Source organism: Episyrphus balteatus, chromosome 1 (assembly GCF_945859705.1).
Source record: "Episyrphus balteatus chromosome 1, idEpiBalt1.1, whole genome shotgun sequence".
In the NCBI taxonomy this organism is placed as follows: Eukaryota; Metazoa; Arthropoda; class Insecta; order Diptera; family Syrphidae; genus Episyrphus; species Episyrphus balteatus.
The window spans coordinates 88,833,276-88,856,469 of record NC_079134.1 but is presented as its reverse complement, the minus strand read 5'-3'; the positions used below and the strand labels follow the sequence as shown (position 1 = coordinate 88,856,469).

The 23,194-nt window shown below is 29.9% G+C and overlaps 1 long non-coding RNA gene across 5 annotated transcripts; it reads right to left on the bottom strand.

Moving 5' to 3' along the window:
* Nucleotides 1–227: 227 nt before the first annotated feature.
* On the bottom strand, nt 228–22,302 carry LOC129905640 (uncharacterized). Of its 5 annotated transcripts, none has more exons than XR_008770846.1 (5): nt 18,765–22,302; nt 17,418–18,075; nt 17,143–17,349; nt 16,902–17,073; nt 16,609–16,849 (listed from the first exon to the last, which is right to left on the bottom strand). It is a non-coding gene; the product is annotated as an uncharacterized LOC129905640 (long non-coding RNA). The 5 variants fall into 5 exon arrangements; XR_008770728.1 differs by having other exon boundaries at nt 17,418–17,551; nt 17,624–22,293; XR_008770786.1 differs by lacking the exon at nt 16,609–16,849 and adding an exon at nt 228–852 and having other exon boundaries at nt 17,418–22,289.
* Between the last annotated feature and the right edge of the window lie 892 nt (nt 22,303–23,194).

Sequence of the window (23,194 nt, the reverse complement as noted above, 5' to 3'; positions counted from 1 at the left end):
GCTCCCTAAATTTAACAAAAAGAAACTATTTTAAAGAAAATCGTTATGTCACAATCAAGAATTTTAAATAAAAATCGATGCTTTCTAAATAGGACAACGCTGAAACAGATTCAATGGTAAACTTCTTCGATTTCCCCTGAATCTTCTTAGCTTGAGAATGTCGATATCATTATCATTCTTATAGATCTTTTTCAATGAAAATGTTAACATGAATTTTATATTAATTTTTTTTTTTTATTGTAAGGATGAAAACATAAACATTTATTGTAAGCTTAGACTATTACAAATATTATGACATTTAATGTGTGTAGAAGATTTAGATTATTCTATTTTAGGTAACGGATTTTAAAATTTACTAACGATCAATGAGCCTCAAATTTAACAAAAAGAAACTATTTTAAAGAAAATCGTTGCTCAATGTCGTTTAAAAAAGTTGGATGGGATTATGGCCATCATTAATTTCAAAATAATAAATTTGTATAAATGTCCACACCGAAAGACATTGAGGAGGATATTGAATATTTAGAACGTAAGTCATTTTTAAATAAAAATCGATGCTTACTAAATAGGACTACATTTTATACTTTACGTTGTCTATTGAAACATAAAAATCTTTATAATGGAACTTTTCGCCCACAACAATAATAAGAGGCTGAAGTCTTACTTTTTTCTGGATGCACTCTTCTCTTCTTTGGTTCAAAAGACTGTCCATGTCAGCTGCTTGTTTCACCTCTAAGATGAACGCTGAAACGGAGTCATCAATTGTAAACTTCTTCGGCCTTCCCGGGATCTTCCTAGCTGCTGGGATCAATACCCCATGAAGAAGGTTGAAATATCCAATATTGACATTATCTGTAAGTAGGTAATGTAAACAGAGAATTAGTTTTTTTTTGTAATGTTAAATGTAAGAATAAGCATTTAAAAATTAGTTCATTAAAAATAGTTACATTGAGTGGAATTTAATCAGCTTTAAATCGTGTTATTCTATTTCTTTCTGATTTGTTTGTGGTCAAAGTTTATAAATTATAATGTTACACGTTATAACGTTATACGTAAGATTGAGCCATTTTTAATGAAATCAATAATAACAAAATATTTTGTTTTCTAATGAAGTATTCAAGTAGTTCAAAAAATCTGGTTTAAAGACTGACTATTCATCGAATATATTACTAAAAATCAACGGTTGCCATCGCAATGACGTGCCATATCTTTTTGTAAAGCTAGTAACTTTGACTTATATTTTGCAAAATAAAATATTAAAAAATTTTTCTAAGCCCTGAAATGTGAAAATTTTTTTTAAGTCCTGAAATATCAAAAATTTACTAAGTTCTCAAATTCTTGGGAAATTTTCCACATTTCAGATTTTTCATACATTTTTCAGGACTTAGAAACATTTTTTATTTCTTGGACTAAGAAAAATTTTTCATATTTTAGGATTTGCAAACATTTTTCATATTTCAGGACTTAGAAACATTTTTCATATTCTTGGACTTAGAAAATTTTATGATATTTTAGGACTTAGACAAATTTTTCATATTTCAGGACTTAGACAAATTTTTCATATTCTTGGACTTCGAAATTTTTTTGATATTTTAGGACTCAGAAAAATTTTTCATATTCTTGGACTTAGAAAATTTTTTAATATTTTAGGACTTAGAAAAATTTTTCATATTTTAGGACTTAGAAAAATTTTTCATATTCTTGGACTTAGACAAAATTTTACATATTCCAGGACATAGAAAAATGTTTCATTTTCTTGGACTTAGACAAATTTTTACATATTATTCCAGGACATAGAAAAATCTTTCATATTCTTGGACTTAGACACATTTTAACATATTCCAGGACTTAGAAAAATGGTTCATATTCTTGGACTTAGACAAATTTTTTCATATTCCAGGACCTAGAAAAATGTTCAAAATTTTTAGTTTAAAAAAATCCTTAAAACCTATTTATTTAAATGCAAAAAAAAAGCATTTAGAATGCCAACCCTAAATGTAAAAGCATATAGCTGTTAGGAAAATAAATTAGTTAAAACTAACCAATATCAAGCACATCTAGTTTTTCTCGGAATTTTGAGGAAAACCGTTTTTATTATTTCGGAAAATAAATCAATGGCATGGTTACAAAAAGTCTCCCACTTATCGAAATTAAATGATTTGCCGTGTTTCATGAAATTAAAGTCAATTTCAATCTGTTCAGAAAAGAGAAAATACAATTAAAGAAAGTTTTTAGATGTTGTCAAGTCAATAAAGGTGAAAAGTGTGAAGGCTACTATTGTGGGTATGTGTATGTAGGCCCGATGTTAACTATATTTTCTGTTTTAATTTACCTTATTGTAAATTTATAATTTTTCTGGAAAGGACTAGTAACTGTGTTTTTGTACAGGTCGTTTCAAAGAGACAACGATATTTGTCACAACTGTAAGATCTCTTTTTTAAAACCAGAATAAAAATGTGTCTTTGTTAGAAAAATAAATATCTATTTCGCTGTTCTATTATACATATATGATGTAGTTTGCATGTGTAGATGTGTGTGTTAGAGTGAAAAAAATTTGTTCATAAACTAATCTTTTTAACTAACTAAAGGAGCGTTACTTACTAGTTCTTGAGCCTTTGAGTATTTATAAAGCGGCCAGTCCAAGAAGATTTGTTGTAGACCTGTGTCATTATTTTTATCTATCATCTCCCTACGCAGTTTTAAGGCTGGGTTCCCTTTTTCAGCGAAGTCAGATCTCATGTAAAAGCATTTGTGTGTATTAGTGAATGTGTTTCGCTCTCTCGCCATCGAATTCTCTGGTTTTTTCCTCTCAGGATGTTGGTTATGGTTTTCATTCATTGTCTCTTTGTGAGATCGCCATCGCACTCACGCGTTTGGGGGTGGCATGCCTTTGCATGCTCCCAGATAGCCATTTTAATTTAAAAAAAATCAACTTTTTGAATTTTTTTTATGCCATTCGTTTGTGATTCGTTTGTGACTGTTTGTGACAGCAATAAAAAGTTTTGTGACTCGCTAGTTTTTTAGTTATTAACAAATTAAAAAAAAAGTACCAGTTAGCCATTTTTTTTTTTTCAAAACTGAAATAGTATGGACTTTTTTATACTCATTCGATCAGAGATCGTTTGTGACTCCCGAATATATCAATAAAATAGTTTGTGACAACTTAGTTTTCGAGAAAAATAAGAAAAACTAATTAAATTTCACCACACTTTCATTTTGTTTATCAATATGGGCGGAGCTATGCATAGGATTCATGATGCTGAGGTGAGTTTTTATAATTTGAGGTGAGCAACATGTTGCAAATGTATACAAGTATAGAAGATTGATTGTAAGCAAAAACTACTGTTGTTTCTACTTCAATGAAGGGAAATGGAGTTTGAATTTTTTATTTATAAATCAAAATAAGTCAGCGACTACCATTTTCATCTAAACTCTTATGGCTTAACCTTATCTAATGTTTAACTTCATTCTATTGAAAATTGTTAACATATTTCGAACCTACTAACAAAATCGTTTGTGGTTAAACAAATTGTTTGTGATAGCCTATTTTCCAAAATCTTTCTGTGGCTGGTCTAAATTTTTACTCATTCCATTTGAAATTGTTTAAACTAATAGAATTTTTTAAAGAAATCGTTTGTGACAACCTAGTTTGTTTGTGATAGCCTATTTTCCAAAATCTTTCTGTGGCTGGTCTAAATTTTTACTCATTCCATTTGAAATTGTTTAAACTATTAGAATTTACCAAAGAAATCGTTTGTGACAACCTAGTTTGTTTGTGATAGCCTATTTTCCAAAATCTTTCTGTGGCTGGTCTAAATTTTTACTCATTCCATTTGAAATTGTTTAAACTATTAGAATTTACCAAAGAAATCGTTTGTGACAACCTAGTTTGGTTGTGATAGCCTATTTTCCAAAATTTTTCTGTGGCTGGTCTAAATTTTTACTCATTCCATTTGAAGTTGTTTAAACTATTAGAATTTACCAAAGAAATCGTTTGTGACAACCTAGTTTGTTTGTGATAGCCTATTTTCCAAAACTGCATAGATAATGACTGGTTCCATTGAAAATTGTTGATTAATTTTACAGTAAAATTTCTATGACAGATTTGTATACAAGAAGTATGACAGTAACTTAGCTGAATTATTTTATTTTTCTGTATTTTTGCATTTTTATTATTATTTTTATTTTGATAAGAATAGTCTCTTCTTCACGATAATTTTTACAAATAAATTTCGCTTTACCTACATTTCTCCAGATTTTGATCATGGCTACACTTTTAGCAACATGTTTAGCAACTTCTTTGAAATAGCTATTAGAAAAGAGAGGATTGATTTTTAGAGATGAAGAAACTAAATTGGAGAGAGCGAGATAGGTAATGAATGTTGATACAAACACCAACAAGGAAAAAAAAATGCAAATGAATACCTACCAAGGATTTATATTTTTTTCTCAATTCTCAATAGCAACTAAAAATATAATTTAAGTTTAAATGCGATTTTTCTTGAACAAAATCGTGTGAAAAACTATTTCAACCCTCAAATTATTGCAGAGATAATCACAACAGAGAAATCCTTCGCAACATTAAAAAGTGATCTTTCATGAGTGCGAAAGAGTGAGCGATATGTTATTCTATAAAACGGAATTCAAGAATAGTAAAAAAAATGGGAGAAAAATAAGTTTTGTAATGGAATGGTGTGGGCGGTTACTTGAAGCAGGATGATGATGAAGTTTATTTACCGTTTTGGTAATTTTTTTTTCATTATCCAGGGTAGGTAGATATAAAGCTATTCATATTTTTATAAATAGTCCGGTCAAATTAGCCTAAAATAAGGGGGTTAGGTTACATTAATTCCCAGCAAGCTGAAAATTGGTAGGATTGTTGAAAATACCATCATAAATTAAATCTAAAAAGTCCTCATCGATCCGAGGCCTGGAAAAAAAAATTACGGGGGGGCAAAACTCACAAAAACTGGTTTTCACGATTTTCAGCAAAACGGTAAGTTTAAATAAGTCAGCGACTACCATTTTCATCTAAACTCTTATGGCTTAACCTTATCTAATGTTTAACTTCATTCTATTGAAAATTGTTAACATATTTCGAACTTACTAACAAAATCGTTTGTGGTTTAACAAATTGTTTGTGATAGCCTATTTTCCAAAATCTTTCTGTGGCTGGTCTAAATTTTTACTCATTCCATTTGAAATTGTTTAAACTAATAGAATTTTTTAAAGAAATCGTTTGTGACAACCTAGTTTGTTTGTGATAGCCTATTTTCCAAAATCTTTCTGTGGCTGGTCTAAATTTTTACTCATTCCATTTGAAATTGTTTAAACTATTAGAATTTACCAAAGAAATCGTTTGTGACAACCTAGTTTGTTTGTGATAGCCTATTTTCCAAAATCTTTCTGTGGCTGGTCTAAATTTTTACTCATTCCATTTGAAATTGTTTAAACTATTAGAATTTACCAAAGAAATCGTTTGTGACAACCTAGTTTGGTTGTGATAGCCTATTTTCCAAAATTTTTCTGTGGCTGGTCTAAATTTTTACTCATTCCATTTGAAGTTGTTTAAACTATTAGAATTTAGCAAAGAAATCGTTTGTGACAACCTAGTTTGTTTGTGATAGCCTATTTTCCAAAATCTTTCTGTGGCTGGTCTAAATTTTTACTCATTCCATTTGAAATTGTTTAAACTATTAGAATTTACCAAAGAAATCGTTTGTGACAACCTAGTTTGTTTGTGATAGCCTATTTTCCAAAACTGCATAGATAATGACTGGTTCCATTGAAAATTGTTGATTAATTTTACAGTAAAATTTCTATGACAGATTTGTATACAAGAAGTATGACAGTAACTTAGCTGAATTATTTTATTTTTCTGTATTTTTGCATTTTTATTATTATTTTTCTTTTGATAAGAATAGTCTCTTCTTCACGATAATTTTTACAAATAAATTTCGCTTTACCTACATTTCTCCAGATTTTGATCATGGCTACACTTTTAGCAACATGTTTAGCAACTTCTTTGAAATAGCTATTAGAAAAGAGAGGGTTGATTTTTAGAGATGAAGAAACTAAATGGGAGAGAGCGAGATAGGTAATGAATGTTGATACAAACACCAACAAGGAAAAAAAATGCAAATGAATACCTACCAAGGATTTATATTTTTTTCTCAATTCTCAATAGCAACTAAAAATATAATTCACAACAGAGAAATCCTTCGCAACATTAAAAAGTGATCTTTCATGAGTGCGAAAGAGTGAGCGATATGTTATTCTATAAAACGGAATTCAAGAATAGTAAAAAAAATGGGAGAAAAATAAGTTTTGTAATGGAATGGTGTGGGCGGTTACTTGAAGCAGGATGATGATGAAGTTTATTTACCGTTTTGGTAATTTTTTTTTTCATTATCCAGGGTAGGTAGATATAAAGCTATTCATATTTTTATAAATAGTCCGGTCAAATTAGCCTAAAATAAGGGGGTCAGGTTACATTAATTCCCAGCAAGCTGAAAATTGGTAGGATTGTTGAAAATACCATCATAAATTAAATCTAAAAAGTCCTCATCGATCCGAGGCCTGGAAAAAAAAATTACGGGGGGGCAAAGGTCACAAAAACTGGTTTTCACGATTTTCAGCAAAACGGTAAGTTTTATCAAAAAATGTTCAATGCAAAAATTGTAGACCAGATTATTATATATAAAAAGTGTCATGACACTTTTTTTCCTAAGACCCACCGTTTCTTAGGTATAACGATTCAAAAAGTTGAAGTTGAGTTGTAATCGTCATAATCAGGCATACTCTGAAAGAAAACTCCTAACTGAAAAGTTCGTCAAATTTCATTATTTTTTTAGCTAGAATTTCGTTCTTCAATGGTTAAGAATATGGGAAAGCAAAAAAAAAATGGAAATTTTCGCCATTTTTCCGATTGGGGCCCTTCTCCCGAAGCCATTTCCCTAGGAATTTTTGTTTAGATTATGTCTGAATATATACAGGGTGTGCAATAGAGAATGGACAACCTTAAAATGGCTGTTAGCTACACTTATGACTGTTCTAAAAACAGATAGAAAAAAGTTCTATCGCAACCAGTTCATAAAATATTGGCTTTTTTTCGTTCAGTGTATTTTAAATTTTATCATTTTATGTTTTCGTTCACTACAACCACGAATGTATGAATTTTACTTATTTCTTTTTTTTATCATTTTCTACAATAATTGTATGAGTACATAAAAGCTTTAAAAACTGCAAAGCTATTGCACATTTTTGTGAAAAAAATTTTTGAAATCTGTTTTTTGATGCAAAATGTATAAAAAGTATTTTATGAAAAATTTTAAACACCTGTGGTATAAAATAAATCTATAGAAACCTAAGTGGACAACTTTCTTAAAAATATTCCCCTTAGACGAGAATATTTTTTTTTGATTAGACTTACCGTTTTGCTGAAAATCGTGAAAAAACAGTTTTTGTGACCTTTGACCCCCCGTAAATTTTTTTCCAGGCCTCGGATCGATGAGGACTTTTTAGATTTAATTTATGATGGTGTTTTCAACAATCCTACCAACTTTCAGCTTGCTGGGAATTAATGTAACCTCGAATGTCTAAATTGACCGGACTAAAAGTAGACACCTGTACAATTTATTTTTTGTTGCATTTTATGTAAGATACTTTTTTTTTTCTTTTATTCTATCTATTTGCGAGATCATGTAAAGTGGATATTTAGGTAGTTAAATGGTAGATAAGTTCGTAACTATAGTAGATACATATACTTACATACATTACATATACTTACTATACATATGTATACTATAGGCACAGATAATATAGGTAATCATAATTTATTATCTGTGCTATAGGTAGGTACATTGATTTCTTTTTTTCATAACCACCGATTGAAAAGGAGGTGCATATCAAAAAGCCTTCGTATCCTTTGATCTTATTTGGATTGCTTTAGCCAAACAGGTGCTTAGTAAAAAAAAAAACTAGAAAAACGAACAAAATACCTAAGTTTCAGATTTCAACACCTACCCACGGAAAAAAAAATAAAAAAAAAATTGCAGAAAGGTAGGTACCTATCTACCTATAGTTGATAAAAAATATTCTAGCACCTCACGTTTATATTTATTATGGTGAAAAAAAGAACAATAAAAATGATTCAAAATTATATAAAAACAAAAAACTACTCGAATTATTCATTAATAAGTAGGTATAATTACCCACCTATTATGCAATGGTGTACCTACCTACCCACCTTCTTATAGTCATTATCAATCTTGAAAAGAAATTGTACAGGTGTCTATTTTATAAAAATATGAATAGCTTTATATCTACCTACCCTAGATAATGAAAAAAAAAATTACCAAAACGGTAAATAAACTTCATCATCATCTTGCTTCAAGTAACCGCCCACACCATTCCATTACAAAACTTATTTTTCTCCCATTTTTTTTTACTATTCTTGAATTCCGTTTTATAGAATAACATATCGCTCACTCTTTCGCACTCATGAAAGATCACTTTTTAATGTTGCGAAGGATTTCTCTGTTGTGATTATCTCTGCAATAATTTGAGGGTTGAAATAGTTTTTCACACGATTTTGTTCAAGAAAAATCGCATTTAAACTTAAATTATATTTTTAGTTGCTATTGAGAATTGAGAAAAAAATATAAATCCTTGGTAGGTATTCATTTGCATTTTTTTTTCCTTGTTGGTGTTTGTATCAACATTCATTACCTATCTCGCTCTCTCCAATTTAGTTTCTTCATCTCTAAAAATCAACCCTCTCTTTTCTAATAGCTATTTCAAAGAAGTTGCTAAACATGTTGCTAAAAGTGTAGCCATGATCAAAATCTGGAGAAATGTAGGTAAAGCGAAATTTATTTGTAAAAATTATCGTGAAGAAGAGACTATTCTTATCAAAATAAAAATAATAATAAAAATGCAAAAATACAGAAAAATAAAATAATTCAGCTAAGTTACTGTCATACTTCTTGTATACAAATCTGTCATAGAAATTTTACTGTAAAATTAATCAACAATTTTCAATGGAACCAGCCATTATCTATGCAGTTTTGGAAAATAGGCTATCACAAACAAACTAGGTTGTCACAAACGATTTCTTTGGTAAATTCTAATAGTTTAAACAATTTCAAATGGAATGAGTAAAAATTTAGACCAGCCACAGAAAGATTTTGGAAAATAGGCTATCACAAACAAACTAGGTTGTCACAAACGATTTCTTTGGTAAATTCTAATAGTTTAAACAATTTCAAATGGAATGAGTAAAAATTTAGACCAGCCACAGAAAGATTTTGGAAAATAGGCTATCACAAACAAACTAGGTTGTCACAAACGATTTCTTTGGTAAATTCTAATAGTTTAAACAATTTCAAATGGAATGAGTAAAAATTTAGACCAGCCACAGAAAGATTTTGGAAAATAGGCTATCACAACCAAACTAGGTTGTCACAAACGATTTCTTTGGTAAATTCTAATAGTTTAAACAATTTCAAATGGAATGAGTAAAAATTTAGACCAGCCACAGAAAGATTTTGGAAAATAGGCTATCACAAACAAACTAGGTTGTCACAAACGATTTCTTTGGTAAATTCTAATAGTTTAAACAATTTCAAATGGAATGAGTAAAAATTTAGACCAGCCACAGAAAGATTTTGGAAAATAGGCTATCATAAACAAACTAGGTTGTCACAAACGATTTCTTTGGTAAATTCTAATAGTTTAAACAATTTCAAATGGAATGAGTAAAAATTTAGACCAGCCACAGAAAGATTTTGGAAAATAGGCTATCACAACCAAACTAGGTTGTCACAAACGATTTCTTTGGTAAATTCTAATAGTTTAAACAATTTCAAATGGAATGAGTAAAAATTTAGACCAGCCACAGAAAGATTTTGGAAAATAGGCTATCACAAACAAACTAGGTTGTCACAAACGATTTCTTTGGTAAATTCTAATAGTTTAAACAATTTCAAATGGAATGAGTAAAAATTTAGACCAGCCACAGAAAGATTTTGGAAAATAGGCTATCACAAACAAACTAGGTTGCCACAAACGATTTCTTTGGTAAATTCTAATAGTTTAAACAATTTCAAATGGAATGAGTAAAAATTTAGACCAGCCACAGAAAGATTTTGGAAAATAGGCTATCACAAACAAACTAGGTTGTCACAAACGATTTCTTTGGTAAATTCTAATCGTTTAAATAATTTCAAATGGAATGAGTAAAAATTTAGACCAGCCACAGAAAGATTTTGGAAAATAGGCTATCACAACCAAACTAGGTTGTCACAAACGATTTCTTTGGTAAATTCTAATAGTTTAAACAATTTCAAATGGAATGAGTAAAAATTTAGACCAGCCACAGAAAGATTTTGGAAAATAGGCTATCACAAACAAACTAGGTTGTCACAAACGATTTCTTTGGTAAATTCTAATAGTTTAAACAATTTCAAATGGAATGAGTAAAAATTTAGACCAGCCACAGAAAGATTTTGGAAAATAGGCTATCACAAACAAACTAGGTTGTCACAAACGATTTCTTTAGAAAATTCTATTAGTTGAAACAATTTCAAATGGAATGAGTAAAAATTTAGACCAGCCACAGAAAGATTTTGGAAAATAGGCTATCACAAACAATTTGTTAAACCACAAACGATTTTGTTAGTAAGTTCGAAATATGTTAACAATTTTCAATAGAATGAAGTTAAACATTAGATAAGGTTAAGCCATAAGAGTTTAGATGAAAATGGTAGTCGCTGACTTATTTTGATTTATAAATAAAAAATTCAAACTCCATTTCCCTTCATTGAAGTAGAAACAACAGTAGTTTTTGCTTACAATCAATCTTCTATACTTGTATACATTTGCAACATGTTGCTCACCTCAAAGTATAAAAACTCACCTCAGCATCATGAATCCTATGCATAGCTCCGCCCATATTGATAAACAAAATGAAAGTGTGGTGAAATTTAATTAGTTTTTCTTATTTTTCTCGAAAACTAAGTTGTCACAAACTATTTATTTGTTAATAACTAAAAAACTAGCGAGTCACAAACGAATCACAAACGAATGGCATAAAAAAAAATTCAAAAAGTTGAATTTTTAAACATTAAAATGGCTATCTGGGAGCATCTGGCATGCAAATGGATGTAGGTATACATAGATCTTTATATGGATATGGTGTTTGTGGACGAAAACTGGTCTGAAATTCAATATTTTCATGAAAGATTTTTGGAGTGTATACCTATTTATTTTTGAAATGAAAAAGAAACTTGTTTCCATGTTGATGTTGTGGATGGCATTTGAGTTTTTTTGATATCAGAGAAATTTTTTGCATTATAATAATAATTATAGTTGTTCAGCGGAGTAGCAGTTAGAGGATGTGTTATGTGGGTGCTTTGATATAATATACTTGACAGTATCCTTTGTGTTGTGTGTATAAAAATATGAGTAGGTAGATGCGCAGAAGGATTGATTTTCAGGTTCTTGCTTACTTTTGAGTTGTTCTTCGCTGAGAAATTTTTTGTCTAGCACTCGCGCTGACATGAAAATGTATGGACATACAAATATATAGAATGTTTAGGTTCCTATGTGAATGTTGTTTGAGGATGGACTCGAGATAAATCTTGTATGACATTATGATCATGGAGAATGCCGCAAAAAGTGTCTCCTGAACTGATTTTTTGAAACTAAGGCCTCATGCTGATTGCACTTAATATTTAGCCGAGAATAATTTGATAGTTATGATTATGACTGTGTATAAAATTTAGCCTTGAATAAATATAGCTGTGTGAATTTGGATAGACCAAACAAACCAAGATTATTACCAAATTATTTTTATGCAAATATGAAGTTATATCAATCCAATTTACTTTCAACACCTTTTTAATAAAGATTTTTTTTAGAGTAACCAATGCAATGAACTCAGTTCGTAATTGAATCGATTTTGTTTTTATTAACCTTTACCTACATTATTAGGAGACAAAAATAAGTCAGCATTTATAACTTATGTTACTTTTTTTTTAAACCTTAAAATTAATTTTTCAATAAGGTATGTAATCAAAGTTAAGGGAAGTTTTCAATAATAACTTTCATATAACCCTTTACCCATTCCCCCGCGAAAATATAACTATTATACCTAAAATGGCAAAAATTCTCTGTGGTAACCTACAAAAAAAAACCGAATCCGCAACATATAAACAAAGACAATGAAAAACAAAAGGACATATTTATATTATATAACCCCTCACGCGCGAGTGTAGTATAATAAACAATACAACCCAGAAATCAACCTAGCCACAGAAAGATTTTGGAAAAGGCTATCACAACCAAACTAGGTTGTCACAAACGATTTCTTTGGTAAATTCTAATAGTTTAAACAATTTCAAATGGAATGAGTAAAAATTTAGACCAGCCACAGAAAGATTTTGGAAAATAGGCTATCACAAACAAACTAGGTTGTCACAAACGATTTCTTTGGTAAATTCTAATAGTTTAAACAATTTCAAATGGAATGAGTAAAAATTTAGACCAGCCACAGAAAGATTTTGGAAAATAGGCTATCACAAACAAACTAGGTTGTCACAAACGATTTCTTTGGTAAATTCTAATAGTTTAAACAATTTCAAATGGAATGAGTAAAAATTTAGACCAGCCACAGAAAGATTTTGGAAAATAGGCTATCACAAACAAACTAGGTTGTCACAAACGATTTCTTTGGTAAATTCTAATAGTTTAAACAATTTCAAATGGAATGAGTAAAAATTTAGACCAGCCACAGAAAGATTTTGGAAAATAGGCTATCACAAACAAACTAGGTTGTCACAAACGATTTCTTTGGTAAATTCTAATAGTTTAAACAATTTCAAATGGAATGAGTAAAAATTTAGACCAGCCACAGAAAGATTTTGGAAAATAGGCTATCACAAACAAACTAGGTTGTCACAAACGATTTCTTTGGTAAATTCTAATAGTTTAAACAATTTCAAATGGAATGAGTAAAAATTTAGACCAGCCACAGAAAGATTTTGGAAAATAGGCTATCACAAACAAACTAGGTTGCCACAAACGATTTCTTTGGTAAATTCTAATAGTTTAAACAATTTCAAATGGAATGAGTAAAAATTTAGACCAGCCACAGAAAGATTTTGGAAAATAGGCTATCACAAACAAACTAGGTTGTCACAAACGATTTCTTTGGTAAATTCTAATCGTTTAAACAATTTCAAATGGAATGAGTAAAAATTTAGACCAGCCACAGAAAGATTTTGGAAAATAGGCTATCACAACCAAACTAGGTTGTCACAAACGATTTCTTTGGTAAATTCTAATAGTTTAAACAATTTCAAATGGAATGAGTAAAAATTTAGACCAGCCACAGAAAGATTTTGGAAAATAGGCTATCACAAACAAACTAGGTTGTCACAGACGATTTCTTTGGTAAATTCTAATAGTTTAAACAATTTCAAATGGAATGAGTAAAAATTTAGACCAGCCACAGAAATATTTTGGAAAATAGGCTATCACAAACAAACTAGGTTGTCACAAACGATTTATTTAGAAAATTCTATTAGTTGAAACAATTTCAAATGGAATGAGTAAAAATTTAGACCAGCCACAGAAAGATTTTGGAAAATAGGCTATCACAAACAATTTGTTAAACCACAAACGATTTTGTTAGTAAGTTCGAAATATGTTAACAATTTTCAATAGAATGAAGTTAAACATTAGATAAGGTTAAGCCGTAAGAGTTTAGATGAAAATGGTAGTCGCTGACTTATTTTGATTTATAAATAAAAAATTCAAACTCCATTTCCCTTCATTGAAGTAGAAACAACAGTAGTTTTTGCTTACAATCAATCTTCTATACTTGTATACATTTGCAACATGTTGCTCACCTCAAAGTATAAAAACTCACCTCAGCATCATGAATCCTATGCATAGCTCCGCCCATATTGATAAACAAAATGAAAGTGTGGTGAAATTTAATTAGTTTTTCTTATTTTTCTCGAAAACTAAGTTGTCACAAACTATTTATTTGTTAATAACTAAAAAACTAGCGAGTCACAAACGAATCACAAACGAATGGCATAAAAAAAAATTCAAAAAGTTGAATTTTTAAACATTAAAATGGCTATCTGGGAGCATCTGGCATGCAAATGGATGTAGGTATACATAGATCTTTATATGGATATGGTGTTTGTGGACGAAAACTGGTCTGAAATTCAATATTTTCATGAAAGATTTTTGGAGTGTATACCTATTTATTTTTGAAATGAAAAAGAAACTTGTTTCCATGTTGATGTTGTGGATGGCATTTGAGTTTTTTTGATATCAGAGAAATTTTTTGCATTATAATAATAATTATAGTTGTTCAGCGGAGTAGCAGTTAGAGGATGTGTTATGTGGGTGCTTTGATATAATATACTTGACAGTATCCTTTGTGTTGTGTGTATAAAAATATGAGTAGGTAGATGCGCAGAAGGATTGATTTTCAGGTTCTTGCTTACTTTTGAGTTGTTCTTCGCTGAGAAATTTTTTGTCTAGCACTCGCGCTGACATGAAAATGTATGGACATACAAATACATATATAGAATGTTTAGGTTCATATGTGAATGTTGTTTGAGGATGGACTCGAGATAAATCTTGTATGACATTATGATCATGGAGAATGCCGCAAAAAGTGTCTCCTGAACTGATTTTTTGAAACTAAGGCCTCATTTTTGAAACTAAGGCTGATTGCACTTAATATTTAGCCGAGAATAATTTGATAGTTATGATTATGACTGTGTATAAAATTTAGCCTTGAATAAATATAGCTGTGTGAATTTGGATAGACCAAACAAACCAAGATTATTACCAAATTATTTTTATGCAAATATGTAGGTATATCAATCCAATTTACTTTCAACACCTTTTTAATAAAGATTTTTTTTAGAGTAACCAATGCAATGAACTCAGTTCGTAATTGAATCGATTTTGTTTTTATTAACCTTTACCTACATTATTAGGAGACAAAAATAAGTCAGCATTTATAACTTATGTTACTTTTTTTTTAAACCTTAAAATTAATTTTTCAATAAGGTATGTAATCAAAGTTAAGGGAAGTTTTCAATAATAACTTTCATATAACCCTTTACCCATTCCCCCGCGAAAATATAACTATTATACCTAAAATGGCGAAAATTCTCTGTGGTAACCTACAAAAAAAAACCGAATCCGCAACATATAAACAAAGACAATGAAAAACAAAAGGACATATTTATATTATATAACCCCTCACGCGCGAGTGTAGTATAATAAACAATACAACCCAGAAATCAACCTAAATATGCAAATCATTGTGCACAAGCACATGTCAAATGTCAATACACATTTTTACACAGAAACAAGTGAATACTTAACAATGTACCCACATATCAAATCCTTTACCTATATCCCCGCACGAGCGATGTGAATATTACACATTGCAAAGAATTTCGCTGACACTTGAAAAAAAAACCAAAAGTGTCAACTCGCACGCGCGAGTGCGATATTATAAACACGAAATGAATTGTTAGGAAAAACCCAAGAACAAAACAACCCTTTTTGAAAACCAAAGATAATGATCTTGCAAAAAATATCTACTATCTACCTACTCTCTGCAGCATCTTCATAATTTCATGGATGATTTCTGCCTGCCTGAGTGAGGAAATAGGAAACAAAAAAAAAGTATTATGTAAACACAAAAAAAAAAAAAAACAAAATATAACGAGAAAATGAGAGCGCAAGAGCAAGTTTTTTTCAATAAATAGAAAAGAACAGAAAGAAAGATTTCATCAGCGCCAGCTTATGCGTGGCATTCTTTTGAACTAAATTGTATGTGTGCGTGATTAATGGAATTTTCAAAGTAAAAAAAGTTAAAATAGACACTTTTTCAACAATTTATATTAAAAATACTGTGAGCAAAAACATATATTTTTTTTTTGAAACTGATTTGAAATATAATGAAAAAAAATAATAAAAATAAATTGTGGATGCTTTGACTGCCCCTTTCTCAAAAACAGAATGCAAATATTGGTTTATTAAAATCAAATTTTTAGTGGGTAAATAAAAAAAATATTTTTTTTTGGCAAACTGGCTGCATGAAAAACTTTATTAACTTCTTATTAAAAAAAAACAAAAAATATTTTAAAAAATAATCACGCTTTGCCCCACGACTAAAATGGTAAAAAAGTGAATTTTGACACTTTTCCTTCAAATTAACCGTTCAAACTAACTTCAAATTAAATTTTAGTAATTATTTTGGATTCTTCTTATTCCACTTTACAATTTTCTTTTTGTTTCATCTAAAAACACCAATAAATGGTAAAGTTATTCTAAGAAGAGTGAGTAAAAGGAACATGAAATTACAACATATTGACGAAGCTTTTTTTCTAATAAAAAAAAAATCTGTTGCGCCTACTGCATGAAAACACATTTGATCATTATAAAACAAAAACAAAAAAAATAAAAAGTTTATAAACAACGGTGCCCCAACCAAAATTCTGATTCAATATAAATTTGCAGGAAAAAAAATCAATTTCGACTCTTATAAAAATCGCCAAAGAAATGTTTCTAAAATTTAAATGATGCAAAAATGTGCATACGTTTATTGCCTTTTCAAAAAAGTACGTTTCATAAGATTATCTTATAAACTGCAAATGTTATACAACAATTAGTCAACCATCTTCCATTAAAATGCTATGGAAACTCCCCCTTAATGTATCAACCCATTGTTTAAGAACTATTTCCCAGTTTCTATTGTGTTTAAGCTGGTTACAAATACTTTGCAGCTCAAGCTCGCTTAAAGAATCTAGAAAAATGTTCTTTGTTATTTGTTTTACCTGACATAAGCAAATACACACCTTTGTTTGTATCTTCCACGATAACTTGAACTTTAGTTTTTTTGGATTTGGAAGTGGAAGAGCAATCATCTATGTACATTTAATATTTTCATTGCCCTTGTTTGTCCTCTGTATCTGTCATAAAGTTTGCCTTTGGGGGAGCTCTGTTGACTCCTGGAACAAAGTAGGTTGCCTGTGTTTGAATAAATAGCATTATGAGAAAAATAAACTTTAAAATATAATAGTAAATCGTATAACTAACTTTTTGTTCAGAATCTTCACTTAAAGATTTCTGTTGTTTCCGGTACTGTAGTATTGAATAATTTTCCTTTCAACATTGGTTCTGTCTTCAGGTTTTAAATAAAGGTTTTTCTTGTAGTTCGTTTTTAAAGCTTGTCCTTGCTCAGTTTTGTTATGTACATCATTAACCATTATTTATATCATATTACGATGTCAGATTAAAAATTTCCTAGAAAAGAGAAACAATAGAAATTTTCGTAAAAAATTCTTAACATAACGAACAAAATTAAGACTTACGTTAACACTTTGCCAGGTGCCAAGTTTGTGCTAAAAATAATTCTAGTATTAAATTTGTCTAATCCTTCAAACAACCTATCTATGTGATGTTTCTGAATATATTTTAGACCTTTTGTATTTATGTGCTTGCTTGCCTGATAATATTTTAAACATATAAACATTAGAAGTATCAAATAAGAATATAAAAGATTTTGCATTAGTTTTACCTTTTAAAAAAATATAAAGTTCGTCATATAAATTAAAAGATCTTAACAGACAAGCTAGCTCATCATTCAGATTTTCTTCTGATATTACAAATCATTTGCTTCCTGAATGTTTTGTGGATACATATCAACTTGATTTATACATCCTGTTTCATCAATCACATAAACTGTTTGCTGGATGATTACTAGCTCAGTGCCATTGCTCAGGACCATTTGCTCTGATTTTATATTTTCAAGGGATGCGTTCGATACACTTGCACTTGGATTAGGGTCTTGAAATATGATTAGATCATCCTCAGATTGCGAATTCATTACGTCTGAAGGATGTGAACTTTTGTTTAAAAAAAAGTATTTTCTATGAATAAAAGTACTGCCACACAGGATCAGGTTAACTGGAGGTCCGTCAAATTCTTCGATTGATTTTATGTGTAACTGACTTGGACTTGAAAGTATTTCTTAAGAAAAAAATGGTCATCAAATATTGTTGAAATTTCTTGACATATTATATACGCCTCAGAATTCAAATCAGCACATAAATAAGGCACTTTTACCTAAGGGCTAATGTAAAGTTGCCTTAGCTTAGGCATTTTTACAACGTAAAGTTGTCTTAGCTTGGGAAGAATTACCTAATGGCTAGCGTAATTTAACACATTAGAATAATGGAATTCCAGGAAACATGAAATGAAAATTTATCAAGATATCTGCCGCAAACTACTCGAAACAATGGGCGGGAAAATAAAATAAAGCACTTTTATCTAAGTGCTAGCGCAAAGTTACATAGATCTAGAGAAAATCACCTTGTATATAAGGCTGATTTACCCAAGAGCTTGCGTAAAATTACACCGGCTAAATACACCAACATGATCAAGCGAAACATTTTTGAAAACATAATTTTCAAGTCAAAATAAAAAAAAAATCAAATAATTTTGGTTCAATATGAAATATATGCTAAAGATAAACTACTTGATGCGACAGGAATGGGGTGGTTTAAATATATTTAAAGAACTTCCTTTTTTGCGCTGGTAAATGGTTTGCTTCTTCGTTTTTTATTCTTCTGTTTTTTTCTTTTTGATTTATTGTTTTTTTTTTTTTTATTCAACTGTTTATTTGGTTTCCTTACATATATGTATTCACTTTTATTTACTTTATTTTTGAGTTTTAGTTAGGTTTCAATATTTTTTTTTATAATTTCACTTGTTACTACACTTTTTTTTACAAGGCGAACATCTGTCACTGACGACGGTAGAACACGAAATGACAAATTATTAATTAATAAGATGGCGGCGCAATCAGTAAATTTATACACGGTGCTCCCATTGGCCTCAGTGCTGTCGAACATGATACTACAGTAGTATTTTGACAAGAAAAAAAAAAGAAAAAGAAGAATTTGGCATAAATAAATTGAGGGTTTACATTTAATAAAGCGAAGTCTTTTAGAGAATGATATTTGTTTAGTAGCAGAACACCAATTTATTACTTTATTCTACTGCATTGCCTAGTTTGCTGCTCAAGCTAAATTAGTATCTAAACTTCAGTTAAAAACAAATACTTCAAAAATGTCAAAACAAACTTAATATAGCCAAAAATAAAACTGACAAAATATCCAATTTCTCAAAGCTTGGTCAAGGTATTAATTTAATTTAAATTTTCAAACAAGATAGGGGAAAGGTGCTTACAGTGAGAGAGTGCGAATACTGAGACAATCCGGCAACATTTTCATTTTCCTACATTGGAAAATATCACACAAAATCAGATGGAAGTATTTTTTCGAGTGTTATGAAGAGAGTGTAGAACACAAAAAAAATCAGTTTAATAGACATAGCTTTTTTTTACATATGTATTACATGTATAATATAAAGAAAATATTATCTTCTTTCATACAAAAATAACTATAACTAAAAATTCCTCGTCGTTTTTAGTAATTTAATATTTTTTCCGAGAAATGACAAAAAACAAACAGTAAGAAAATGCAAAAAAGCAAACAGTGAGACATAGATTTTAAAAAATCTAGGAATTGAAAATTATTTCAGTATGATCTTGTTTTTTTTTCTTTCGTTTATTTCTTTTTCTGTAACTTTTTTCAAGAAATGGGTTTAAAGTAACATAGTTTAATATATTAAACTGCTAGTTACTTACTTATTTGACGTTTTTGTCAATTTCTTTCTGTTTTATTCGTCCGTCTTACTGCTCGCATCCCTTGCAAACAGTGAGACGTTTTGACTTTTTCTACATTTTAGTTTAATGTGATGCTCTAATTCATTCTATAATTATAACTTTTTCTGCAATATTAATGTCTTAAAATGACTTTAAAGTTTGGTTAAGATAGCTTGGAAACTTTCTGAAATACATATAACAATTTAAGAAAGTGTCTCAATGTTCGCACCTTTCCCCTACATTTTTCTCTTGATAATAGTGGGCTCAACCAGTTTGTTCTGAGTTCTGACAATAAACATCGTAGAAATTATATTAAACCGAGTTTTCATAAGCTCGATTCATTGAAATAAATTTTGTGCATAAATCGGTTCAGAACAGAAACGATTCTTTTCATAATTTTTACCTAATGGGGTAACGTAAATATAACATAGATCTAGGGCGGAAAAATGTACATCAGCCTAGGAAGAATGACCTAATGGGCTTACGTAAAGTTACACAGATCTAGGTAATGGGCGGGAAAATCTACCTTAGCTTAGGAAGAATAACCTAATGGACTAACGTAAAGTTACGCAGATCTAGGTAATGGGCGGGAAAATTTGCCTAAGCTTAGGAAGAATTACCTAATAACAAGCGTAATTTCACATATTAAATTTTTGGAAAACTTGAAGATTTTGATGTACTGAAATATATTTTTTATAGTAAAATCTAAACTTTTTATTTTGAATAAAATATTATATACTATGCATTTTTTAAATGAAGACATGTAAAAAAAGAAAAGAAAATCTCAATATATGCAAGAGAAAAAACACGTTTTTTTTACCAGTCCCTACTTTTAGGTGAAATCCAAGAATCTGTAGAATTATAACTTATCCTTCTGTTTGTTAATTTTAAAGTTCTATTACAGTATTCAAATTATTAAGAAATAATAATATTTCAAACTTTCTAACTTTCAAACTATTTCAGGCAGAACAAGTAGGTTCACAAAATATCCAATTTATCAATGCTTGGCTAAAGTATAAGGTACTTTATGAAAAAATAAATAAGCAAATCCATATTCCAAATTTCAGTTTTTGCACTTATTTCGGCAAAAGCAGCACTTTGTGTTACTATAAGACATAAGCCAAATACATTATGCGACGTTTAATTAGTTTCTTTTCTTCTTTTTAAATCATATAATCCAAAGGTGAAGCAATCAGCCCTATCATGAGTTTCGCCCGGAAAAACACCACGTGAACAACTTTGGTTAAATCCAATTTTTATAAGCTATCAAGAGCTTCACCATAATATTTCATCAAATCTGATTGCAACCACATACCAAAAATTATTAAATCTAATCCTTTTTTAAATCGAAACTCATAGGAAGGAAAAAAGTACTTTTCCGAGCCGAATTCTTCCCTCTGTTCTCCACTTCGACTACGAAGTACTGACGAAAATATGTACAAATGAAAACTTTCAAGATGTATTCTGTCAAATTTGAAACTGAGATAAACAACAACCGGTAGAAAAACTCGAAAAAATCCTTTGAAATTATATTAAAACTACCTATAAACAACTGAAACTCTTCTTTTGAAATTGAGTCATTTATTTTCAAATCATAATAAGTCCATTTGCTAAGGAAAAGTTTCTCACAACATATTTTTTTTTATTTAGGAAGTTTGAGCTATACCTACTTTAAATGCAAATATTATCAAGGGGCACGGTAGTGCCCAGCCAAGTTCTCTAGCAACTTTGGCACTACACCCTTATTTACAGGAAACAACTCAGGCCATTTTCGACCCCCCTCTAACTTCCACACCAAATATGCCAGAAATTTCAAACTCGCTACATTTGTTGAGCTCGCCGAACCCAAATTCCTCACAAAATTTCAGCTTCTTGCGATGAGTAGTTTCTAAGATAAAGGACTTCAAAAATCGCAAAAACCGTAACTGACTCACTGACTCACTGACAGATCATCAAAATTATGGAGACCTTCCCGCTATCGTAGAAACTTGAAATTTTACATGGTGATAGGACTTGTGGTGTATACAAAGGAAAAAATCAAAAATTTGAGATTTTCAATTCAGGGGGCGTGGTAACCGCCCATTTTCGCCGAATTTTCATCAATTATTATAGTGCACTTCTGACTATCGTAGAATCTTGAAATTTGGTAGAATGGTAGAGCTGGTAATTTATACAAAGGAAAAAATTTAAAATTTGAGAATTTTAGCCAGGGGGCGTGGCAACCGCCCATTTCCGCTGAATTTTCATTAAATATTTTAGAGCACTTCTGATTATCGTAGAACCTTGAAATTTGGTAGAGCTGGTAGTTTATACAAAGAAAAAAAATTAAAGTTTGAGAATTTCAACCAGGGGGCGTGGCAACCGCCCATTTTCATTGAATTTTCATCAAAAATAGAGATTTTCAATTCTACAGCCATACCTTGCAAAAAGTAGTGAAATCACAACAAAAACATTACTGTTAAAAAAAGAGCCAAGTTTTCCTATGTTGAAATTATGCTGGCACAAAAAGTATTGAGATATAAAAGTGTACCAAGTTCTAAAGTTTGGGTTCAAATTCGTATCAATAAAATTTTGATTGTTTACTTGGCAAATTTTTCAAATAACTTTAAAAATCGGTATTTAAAAGAAAAATTGTCAAGTAAACAACCAAAATTTTATTGATACGAATTTGAACCCAAACTTTAGAACTTGGTACACTTTTATATCTCAATACTTTTTGTGCCAGCATAATTTCAACATAGGAGAACTTGGCTCTTTTTTTAACAGTAATGTTTTTGTTGTGATTCTTATATATCAAAGTATCTACTGATTAAGATTTGAATTCATAACAATTAATAGTATTAACCTTTTTGTGCGTTTAACAAAAAATATTCAAAATGGACTTATCATGTTTAGAAAATAAACGATTCAATTATCAAAACGAGGGCACTGATTGGACGCAATACGCAGAACAATTTTAACTTCTCTGGTGAGAAAGAGATGGCATAGTGAGGCAGGATTTTTTTCTTTTTTAATCTATGGATTTTGTTTGAAAATAGCATTATATTAAAGACAAAATTATATAATTCTTGATGTAAATTATCTCATCTGTGATGTAAAGATGTCGAATGTATAAGAAATTTTGAATTTGGAAGCTTATTTGATCGAAATTATCTCATTTGCTCTAGTCGAAACAGGTTATTTTACACACAAATAAGAAAACTACGTAATCGAAGGAAAAGAAAACACTCTTGCATTTTAAGTCAATTTACCCTAGCTTTCACTTCCCATGCCTTACTTAAAATGTGTTATTCCTGTGTAAATTTACGCTTTGCTAGCAAATTCTAAAAAACAATAAACTACCCTAGCATTTTAATTCAATTTACCCTAGCTTTCACTTCCCAAGCCTTACTTAAAATGTGTTATTTCCTGTGTTAATTT